The sequence below is a fragment of the Tasmannia lanceolata genome, unplaced genomic scaffold (genome assembly GCF_043159265.1).
Source record: "Tasmannia lanceolata isolate RefF3 unplaced genomic scaffold, GAP_Taslan_0.1 ptg000021l, whole genome shotgun sequence".
Lineage (NCBI taxonomy): Eukaryota > Viridiplantae > Streptophyta > Magnoliopsida > Canellales > Winteraceae > Tasmannia > Tasmannia lanceolata.
Window position 1 is genome coordinate 11,800,237 of NW_027518698.1, and position 11,360 is coordinate 11,811,596.

The window sequence follows — 11,360 nt, forward strand, 5'->3', positions numbered from 1 at the left end:
TATTCGTCAAATTCCTTTTTTTAGGTATTTTTTGGACGAATTTAGAGTCATCAAAATAAATGAATTCTAGTGGATCTTTTAGATTTCTAGTGTTCTATTATCCCAATTAAATCTTAGAAAAAATAAATTTGTGAAAAATCCTTAGTTTTGAAACACTTGATTTGTAAATCAACTTAAAAACTACTTGAAACCCTAATCGGTTGATCGAATTTTAAAGCCATCAATATAAATGAATTCTATTGGAACTTTTAGATTTATATTATTTTTTAAATCCAATTGAAAGTCAAGAAATATAACTTTGCGAAAAATCCTTAGATTTGAAACAATTGCTTTGTAAATCGATTCAAAGACTACTTAAAACCCTAATTGGTTAAACATCCAATTTTTCACATGTAACATGGTTCTTCTTCCACTAAAATCAGTAAAAAAGTAAATTGACCCATCATAAATCATATTAGATCATGCAAGACAACCTCTCATGAAATTCTCTACAAAAACCAATGAAGAAAACAAAGAAAAGACTCCTCTAACATGTTACTAGTTCTAGATTACATAGAATAAGATACTAACCGTTCATCGCTTTTCTTGTCTCTAAGATGTGTAATTTCAAGATATACGCTTTGTCAGACCTTTTATATGCAAAAGAAAACCCCAAAGATCGCCCAATATAATCCAGTTTTGACGTTTGTTAAAGAAGAGACGAAGAAATTCAAGTCTGCTTTGAAGAAAAACAAGTAATAGAAGATGATCAAGAACACCACAAAGGGGGAAGGAATTTTCCAGGGGGGTAAGACAAGGTGAGATGTTTTCCCAGAGAAGAAAAGCCTTGGGTGGGTTTGCTTTTATAGGCAGAAGGCTAGGTTTGAGTGAATTTAGAAGTTTCCAATGTGAGCTCTCTCCTTTTCGCTTGTTTCCAATTTGTGCTTTGACTTTCTCATTCTTTGATTTCCATATTAAACTTATTTCTAAACCCTGTTTCTTGCAAGCTAAGCAATGCTAAATTACACAATGGAGATCCTTCAAGATCAATCTAGAAGCCTTCTCACATAGGAAACTAGCTTTTATGAATGATTTTCGTCCAAAGATGGATGCACATTGTTTGAGCTCATTTTTGACCTATTTAGAAGCTGATTCAGGAAACGTTGTACACTAGAAAGTTGTAGATCTTTTCGAGACGTTCAAACAAGTATAAGAACAAATTTTTGGAAGAGAAGATAAAATGTTATGGCCATTTTATTAACTTGACCATACTAACCCTTTCTAATTATAGCTCTTCGTTTCTTTATTATTTTTTCAAAACAAATCTGATGTCACCAACCACCTCATCCCATGTTTGACGTTTTTGCATGTGGCCTCCCCATGTGAGCAGCCCACTTATGTGGCCGACCCACATGGGTGGGTCCACATGGACCCCCACTTTGTGGGCTTTAGCCCAATGGGCCTTATGACATGTCTTTTGGTTTTTTTTATCAATGAAAATTCAATGAAATCCTTTAAAATCAAAATTTTTATTGATGAACCCAACCCATATGACATTTATGGTACACCCTCGACATATGGTCGAACCATCCCCTTTAGAAGAAATAATTTTTTAGACCAAAATGCCCCTGTTTAATCATTACGCACCCAAAGACGACTAATGACCTTAAATTGGATTGCCCGCAAAGGGAAAAGTTAAAAATAGAAAGTCTTCATGGTCAAACCTAAAAAATAGAAAGTTTGTAAGTTTGCTTCTTTTTGTGGGTGACATCAAACATGATCACTTGGAATCCCCTGAAAATGCCCTCGACACACAAAATTTTCAAATCAAGCGAAACCCCTGAGAAATTCCTAATTTAGTAGGTTTTTTCAAAATTCACGAAATGACACGTGACTCCTTAGACACACTCTAGAGGTCAAATGAAACACATTGGAAATGACCAAATTGCCCCCGATGTGCAAAAATAGGCAAAAATGAGGGAAACCCTGAGAAACCCAAAAATAACAGTTTTTCCTAGTTAATTGGAAACTTGATTATTCTTCTTCCGGAGGCCAAAGGAACCCCCTAGAGACTTTCATGATTGCGAATCAACTTCAAAACTCCTAAAATGAGGTGAAATTCACCCTAAAATACAAGAATACCTAATCTAATCTGAAAGACAAACTCAAGACTCGATGAAACTACCAAATCTTTTACGTTTTAAAGCGTAGTAAAATGGGGGTGTCTATACCAAGTGTTCAAATCATTCACCTTTTCAACCATATTGCCTTGTCATGCCCTATCACATTGGTTTCACCTAGGGCCAATGACGAATACATAGGGGGAAAACCAAATGGTATCATATTCTTGTTTGTGTAGATCATTGTGATGTGCTCACAAGATCTATTACCCCATTAGTTGTGCCTAAACTTGAAAATCCTTAGATAAAAAAAAGGCTTATCATGCATTTTACTTTCTTTTCTCTTTGATAAGCATCATATAAACTTAAATGTCATATCATATACTAAGTACATAGCTTAGATAAGCTATTATACAACTTGACAACCCACTTGCACTTAAATTGTGAAAATCCTTCCTTTTTGTTGTTGCCAAAAGGGGGAGAGTTTTTGGAATTGAATAAGTAGTCCACATTGTATATGCACCATATGCTTTACATTCATGCATTACACATGTGCATATAGTAAGGGGGAGCATTGCTCTATTATTTATATCATATCATGTAAATTCATATATTTGTTAGATATCTCCTACCTCCCTAATCAATTTGTTTGCCATCATCAAAAAGGGGGAGAATGTAAGCCCAAGGGTTCCCATGGGTTAATCATTCACCTTACCCTCTTGTTTTGATGCTAGCAAACTAAATTGATTAGCATTTATGGACTAATTTGTTGCTTTGAGATGTTGTGTTATATACAGGATTTTCATGTCATAATCACCATTACACAACTCATTTCAACACATGACTTGTGGATCCAGAAGCAAAGAAACCAAGAGCCTGCACCTACAGTGACGACATCCTCATTTGAAGATGTTCAAGTCAAGAAGCTCGAATATAAAGATCCCACAAGTTCCCTATCAAGTGTCAAGAAGAAACTTGGAGTTGAACATGCCATGGTAACACCTCATGTACCTTTCAACTTGCATGGAAGATTGGAGGAGAAGTCACAAGAGTCAAATCAGTTGAAGAAGTTCACTCACAAACTGAAGAAGTCAAAGAAAGTGCGAAGGAGCTGATACATTCCAAGAAGACTCAATGGTATTCATTTTTAGAATGTATTTAGAGTCCTCTTGATTTTATGTAGAATGCACTTTCAATAGGTTTTCAAATGGTTTTCATACTTAACTTTTTATACACACACCCAAAAATGTGTTTGAAAACCTAGGACTTAAGCCCAAAGACCATGGCCCAAAAGCCCCTGAACTTTTAAAGTAAAAATGGAATTTTATACAGGGCCGGTCGACCGGGGTGTCCTGGGCGACTGCGGCAAAGTAGCTGAAAATCAAGCACTTGCCGGATATTGGAGGGGCGGTCAACCGGGGGTGATCCGGGCGACCGCGGAAATGGTTCTGTCAAGGTAGAACCATTCCGTCATGGGTTTGGGGCGGACGATCACCAAGGACCGGTTGACCGCGTAAAGGTTTTGCGCTTAAATTTTTAAGAAACAGGTAGCCCTCGCCGGGCGACTGAGAAAATTTGAATTTTGAAATTAAAAAGGTTTACCCGATAGGGGCGGACGACCGTCGAGGCCCGGTCGACTGCGCCGGTCTGGCAAAAGTGTCGTTGGGGATTTTGCAGGTTGACCCTTTCAACCCAGTTTATTATAGTTTTACCCCCAAAGGTTATACCTCTTTGAACTTGTATTTTTACATTCTATCAAGAGGATCTCCATAGGCTTTACAGTTGTATCTTTCTTTGGAGTGTTTGTGAGCTATCAATTTTTGTATCCGCCTATCAAGAGGCAAAGAGAGAGTTTTACTTTTAGTTCTTCATTTGTATCGAGGGTCTTCGATTCGGCCCGTTAACAAAGGTGAATCATTTGTAAGAGGGAGTGTCCCCTTTGGAGTTGGAGAATGAAGTGTACGGCTTGGAGATTCGCCATTGAAGAATCTCAACTTTAGTGGAGCACCCAAGGAGAAAAATTTGAAAGAGTGGAGTAGGTCTTGTGATAGATCGAACCACTATAAAAATTGTGTGTTCCTTGTGATTGCCTCTTCTTCTTCTTCCTTTGCATATTGGTGATTGGTAATCTCTACACTTTACTTGTATTTATGTTTGTTGATCATTGAACAAGGGTTAGAGCGTATAAAGGCTAAAGTAAAATCTAAACCCTAAACTGTTTGTTTCGCTTATATAAAACAAGGGTTAGATCAATTAGTGCTTAATTAACAAATTAAATTTAATAATACACTTAACTAAGCCCAAAATTTTTAATTGACCAATTCACTCCCCCTCTTGGGTTGTCACACTTGCATTTAAACCGGGCTCTAGTTGGGTTCTTCTACGTGGATCATTTTCTTCCATTCTATCCTATCCAAGGTCATGTTCTATGTTATGTTCCTAGCTATCAAGTCTTTCCTCAGTGTTTCTACCCAAGTTATTTTCGGTCTGCCCCTACCTCTCTTTACTCCATCAATTAGGCACGAGTTGCCTCTTCTCACCGGAGCATCCAAAGGCCTACGTTGGATATGTCCAAACCATCTTAAGCTGTGCTCTCTTATCTTCTCTTCAATTGGTGCCACCCCCACCTTTTTACATGTCTTCATTTTTAATTCTATCTAAGCTTGTGTGGCCTCACATCCATCTAAGCATTCGCATCTCCGCTACACTCATCTTATGCACATGCTGCATCTTGGTGGCCCAACATTCTGAGCCATACAGCATGGATGGCCTCACAGCTGTCTTATAAAAATTTTCCTAAAACTTGGTAGGGATTTTACGATCGCACAGAACTCCTGAGGCAAGCTTCCACTTCAACCAACCTACTCTTATTCTATGGTTAACATCCTTTTCAATCTCTCCTTCCTTATGTAGAATTTAACCAAGATAGCGAAAGATATCCCTCTTAGGTACCTCCTGTCCAGTCATATTTACTACATTCTCGTCCCCCCTCCTTACATTACTAAAGTTGCACTCCATATACCTTGTCTTAGTCCTACTTAGTCTAAAACCTTTGAATTCCAAAGTAGTTCTCCATATGTCTAACTTAGCATTTACTCCTGCTTTGGTTTCGTCGATTAATACTATGTCATCTTCAAATAACTTACACCATGGCACCTCATCCTGGATACCCTCTGTAAGCTCAACCATAAATAGCGTAAAAAGATAAGGGCTTAGAGCTGATCCTTGGTGCAGTTCTATATTAATTGGAAACTCACTAGACGTGCCGTCTGTGATTCTGACACTAGTTACTGCTCCATCATACATATTCTTAATCACATCAATATATTTAGTAGGAACATTTTTCCTTTCAAGGACCCACCATATAACACTCGTGGGAACCGTATCATACGCTTTCTCCAAATCAATGAAAACCATATGAAGTCCTTTTTATTTTCTCTAAATTTCTCTAAAAGGAGATAAAATAGAAAAAAATGAAAGAGGAGAAAAAAGTCCATCGAGACTGTGAGATCCCACATCGGAAAGGGAGGAAAAGTTACTGGGCTATATATGTGGATCTCTCCTCTCCCTATGTAGACGTGTTTTCAGCATCTCCAAGGGGCAGGCCCCGCGGAGTGGGTCGGGCACGATTAGTGCTGCTAGAAAACAAAACCGGGGAGGGTAGATGACCTAGAACTGGACAATATCTACACAGTGGGGTCGGGGCGTGACATAATAGTTTCAGAGTGGGACCTCCCATCCAGTACGATGTGCCAGCCAGGACGTTGGGCCCTAAGGGGCGTGGATTATGAGATCCCACATCAGAAAGGGAGAAAAAGTTACTGGGCTATATATGTGGATTTCTCCTCTCCTTATGTAGACGCGTTTTCAGCATCTCCAAGGGGTAGGCCCTGCGGAGTGGGTCGGGCACAGTTAGTGCTGCTGGAAAATAAAACCAGGAGGGTAGATGCCCATAACCAGACAATATCTACACAGTGGGGACAGGGCGTGACAGAGAAGCCATAACATCAATTATGGGTTCTCGAAAAAGCCCATCTAGTTGATGGAACTCTTTCATGAAAGCCATAACATCAATTTTAACAAATTCCCAGTATCTTTCGTAAAAGCACATCAGCAAGCCATCGGACTCTAGAGACTAGTCCCATTTCATACTTTGTAATGCCGTCCACACATCCTCTCCTGAGAACTCCCTCTCGAACCAGTCACTTTGGTTTGAATGTAGCCGATTGAAGGTGATACACTCTAACTTAGGTCACCAATAATATTCCTTCGAATACAATTTAGTGAAGTAGTTGAGGATGAGTCCTTTGATGCAATCCTTGTCTTCAATCAATTCTTCTGCAATCCTCAATGAGTTTATCAAATTTATTCTTCATCTCCCACTTTCCATCTTGTGAAAGAATCTAGTATTTTTGTCGCCTTCCTGAAGCCAAGTTACTCTTGATTTTTGCCACCAACAAATTTCCTCCCTTCTTAATATTTCCTCATACTCTAGCTTGAGCGCTAGCCTCATCATCCTTTCATCATCTTCTAAGGGACTCGTTCTTCCTATCAAAAGAGGAGTGATTTCTTGCAACACATTCTCCTTCCTCATATCTTTTTTGCCACCTTTTAATTTTTGTTCTTTTAGCTCTTTTAGTTTATATCCTGGGATGAAACCTTTCCACCCCTTTGCATCATGTTCCTTCTGCTGGATCGAATAGGGATTTAAGCTGTCGCGGAGGGCCTTTGAGTCAACGAAGAATAAAAAATTTATCCCTTATTCGATTTTTCAAGAAATCTAGATACTAGTTATTATTGGTATTTAAAAGAAAATTTCAACGTATAAGAAAATATAACAAATTGATTACCCAACTGGTAATCATTACTTGATTCAGTCCTCACCCGGCTTTCGCTCTTCTCAAGATGAAGCGTCTTGGAAGTTGGAGTGATGGCTCCCTCTTTGTTGCTTGGACTTGTGGAGGATCTGAAGAACTTTACTTCTTGTTAATAGTGTAAGAAGAAGACACAAATTTTCTTTTTTAAAGCACGAGAGAGAGAGAGAGAGAGAGAGAGAGAGAGAGAGAGAGAGAGAGAGATTTTCTAGAGAATTGTGTAAGAGGGAGAGTGAAAAAAGTTCAACTCTTGTAAGAGAGAGTCATGCTCCCTCACTTTAAATATATATAGTATTCAACTCGGGTTGGAGCCCAACCCACCTTGGGTGCCCAACCTAATTTGGTTTCCAATTTACGTAAAACTTCTCTAATGCAATTTTAGAAACACTGGCATAAAATGAATTTCACTTGTTTATTTATATTCCAAAATATCTTTTATTACTTCATAAGAGAAATTCAAATTTAAAAAGCACTCGTTTTTTAAAAGCAACTTCCATGCAAGAGTTCGACAATTAGAAAACACTTCTATTTCAAAATCATGCACATGGAAAAAAAATTTACATCATATATTTCTTTCCAAAACAAATAAGAGAAAATAAAGAAACTATTTTCCCATTAGAATTTGTGTGCAAAACAAATAATCCCAAACTAGGAAATTCTTTTCCTTTTAAAATTTGTTTCTAAAGATGAAAACTTTAAATAAGAAAACCCTTTCCTTTTTAGTTCTCTCTCTCTCTCTCTCTCTCTCTCTCTCTCTCTCTTCTCAAAATAGAATTTCCAAGTTTCCATTTTAATTAATTAATTAAGGAACTTTCCAAATATAGCTATCTATAATTAGAAACTTTCTTCATCCAAAATTGGAAACTCCAAGTACCCATTTCGAATTAATCAATCCAAATAATTAATCCTCCATGCAAATCAATTAATTAGTCTAATTGATCAATTAATTTATATACACCCCTACTATGGTGTATGCCCCCAAGGGCAGACATCATAGTTATGGCTGTTAGAGTTAGTGCCCTAAAACCCAGTATATCTCGCATATTAGTCAATAAAAGTTTCTTTTCATAACAATTAATGGGTACCAGAAGGTTAAATATGTGTGATATGTTACTTGTTATTGACACGTATTTGTCCTTAAGTAGCAAAGTAGGAAACCCATGCTCATGGATTCATAGCTCTCAAGGAGCAAGGAGATATGGGATTCCTCTTCTTTGCAGACCTTAGTAGTTCCTAGTTAAGGTTGAGGTTGGACACCTTCTCCTGTACACAACTAGCATCTATCTTGCCTACATGCACGAGATGTGGAGTGACTTATCTTAATCACTTGGATAGTGGACCCTAAGCAAGATAGAATGGGTATGACAATGAGATTACATACTTAGCAAGATCACATTAGATTAGCTTGAGGATAGGAGACAACTGACTTATTCTACTAGATATGACCCTTTACATGTCCTTTGACCTGAGGGGTCATATTGGTCTGTTGGCGAGTCTCTCATTTTTTGTCTATCTAATCATGGTTCTCTTGGAGTCACCAGAGGGTAGTACTAGAGTGTTGGATAAACCTTTGAGGTCAATAATGATATCCGACATGGAATTCTCCACCTATTTAATATGATAACATCTATAGATTTGGTCAAAGCAGTAGGCCTTGAAAATACCTGGCCATGTGGATTTGATAAGATGTTTATCAAAAGGATTTCACAAAATAAGTTTTGAAATGGTTTTAGCAAATGCATTTGCGTGCCGACACTGCTTGACTGAAAGGTATACCATGAGTGAGCCCATGGGATAGTTAATGTCCACCCCCCGTAGGACTCAACTCGGTAGATGTGGACTTTGAGAAATGACTTACACATTTGATGTAATTAGGGGTATGATGATTTGGCAGTTATCTTCAGGGTTACGTCTTGATGGAGGCCACTAACTCAATGCGATTGTAGCATTAGCTACGGACCAATAATCGCAGTGGGGCCCACTTATGGAATCTATAGGATCTACCGTTAAATTCCTGCTACGATTCCACTCACTACTCGATTGACCTATTATAATCTATTAGATAGAGTTCCTGCATTTATTTGGTTGCTTACACGAACTAGTTTCATGGCATTGGATGCATTGAAAGGATATACACAATGTATATAATGTATATACACTATGGGATACATTGGGAATACCAAAATGGTTAAGTATAAAACATAAGGGTATTTTAGGAATATCATAAATTATATTGGAGCATTAATCTTATTGGATATGATTGGATTGCATTAATTTAATTGGGAATTAAATGTTAAATGCAATGGGAATTTGAATTGGATAAATGGGCCCATATGGACGAATTTGGGTGGGACCCATGTCCACACGCCTCATGTGGTGTGCCATTATCAATTTGAAATTCAAATAATATTTAGAATATTTATGCTTAATTTATTTTTTCAAATTAAAGCAACACATGTGATGAAATTGGAAAGACAGAGAGAAAGAAAGAAAGAAAAAATAAACAAAATTGGAAACTTGGGAACCACATGGGGCAACCAAGGGTTGCTTGGGCAGCAAGCAATCGGTTGGGGAACGTCCCATGTGGGTTTTCCATTATGGGGTTGCTTGCTTTGCCCAATTGGAGCTTCCAATTGTGGCTAGTTTTCATAGTTTTTTGGGATTTCTCTAGAAACTTTGGATTGTGCATATGGAAATTGGAAACTCTATAAATAGAAGACATATTGCTAGAGTTTTCAAGAGCTCTTCCATAATTTCATGTGCTGGAAATTGGTAGAAACACCCCAAAGTCTCTCTTCTTCTCTTTCAATTCCATCAACTAGTTTTGTCTTTTCTAGGTCAAAGACAAACATCCAACCAAGCTCCATTGATCTAAATACATATTCCCATATTATAATCTGATTTAGATCAGATTTTAGATCAGATTATACAATGAACAAAGAGTTTTGCACAAAATCATTTGCACAACAAAAGGAATTCATCGATTCAACCTACAGTTTCGTGTTGATTAGATCGCCGGTGAATTTTTGAGGAGTAGATCAAGCGGACGAGTTCTTTTCTACAACAACTAAAGGTATTTCTATTTGAGTTTATTAAATCACAAAAAATAGATTAGTCCCTAGGAATCCTAGGTTAGAGCAAATTTTTTGTTCTACTCGGTTTATTCTTTCGCTACATGTAGCGAATTTGCTCGGGGTTTTTACAACCTTTCTAACAATGGTGTATACCCTCCATTTATCCAATACGGTTAATCTCATCCGTCCTTGCAACTAATAAAATCCAAGACCGAGATTCTCCAAGAATCTATAAGGGTCAAGCAAGTTAAGAGTGGGATAAATGCAGGTATCCAATGGTCTATCTTGGAGGACTCCGACAGCCCCACTGCGACCTTGCTCGGTAGTCATACTACAGCACATTAGTTAAGTGGCCCCCACTCAGACATTAGCCTGAAGATGACTGTTCGATCATCCAAATAACCCCAGTCACATCCTATGTGTACGTCCAACCTCCAATCCTCATTTATTGGCCCGGGTCTTACAGGGGGTGGAGATTACTACCCCCGGGGCTCACCCAATATTATACCTTTCAACCTACAACTTGAAACTACAAATGCTTTTACAAAATCCTGTGAAAAATAACAACTTATTTTCAAAAGCATTTTATCAAATTGTCAGGCCAAACATATTTTTTAGAGGCTTATGCTGAGATTGAAACCTGTAGACACCCTCATTTTGCTACACTTTAACCAACAATAACCTAATATATTGATCCGTAGAATTTCATTGGTAAAATATGCATCCTCAAATTTTCTGAAAAACCAAAATGATAAAGAGATGTACCTGGTGAGATGATTAGATCCGAAAAATTGAAAAATACCCTGATTGGTGAATTTAGTGTGTTAAATCCATGTGAGAGCCCCTCTATCATGGATTTATATGTTTTATGTCATTATGTCTCGATCTGACTTTACGGATCTTCAATCGGGACAAAATAAGCTACGAGCACTTCACAGCCCGTGACCTGATTCCATTCCGAGACCCGATTTCCGTAAATCGTTAGACTAAGGGCAGATCTTGACCCGGGTGTCTTTCCTTACAAAGAATTTGTGATCATTTAGTCAAAATAAGATTGATCAAGGTTAATCTCAAATTCAGATTAAGCATTGTGTCACTTAATTGAGCAAAAACCCAGTGAAAAATCACGGATCAAAGTGGGTGAACGAGAGCCGTCGAAATAATTTAACCAAATTATCAACAACGATGCTTTCAATACTTTAATTGTTGACAAAATTCATATTTCAAAGGTTAGGATCATTCATCAAAAATTGATCAAGTTGGTTGGACCAATCGAATCGTCAATTTGATCAACGGTTGGAAAAACGATTTGT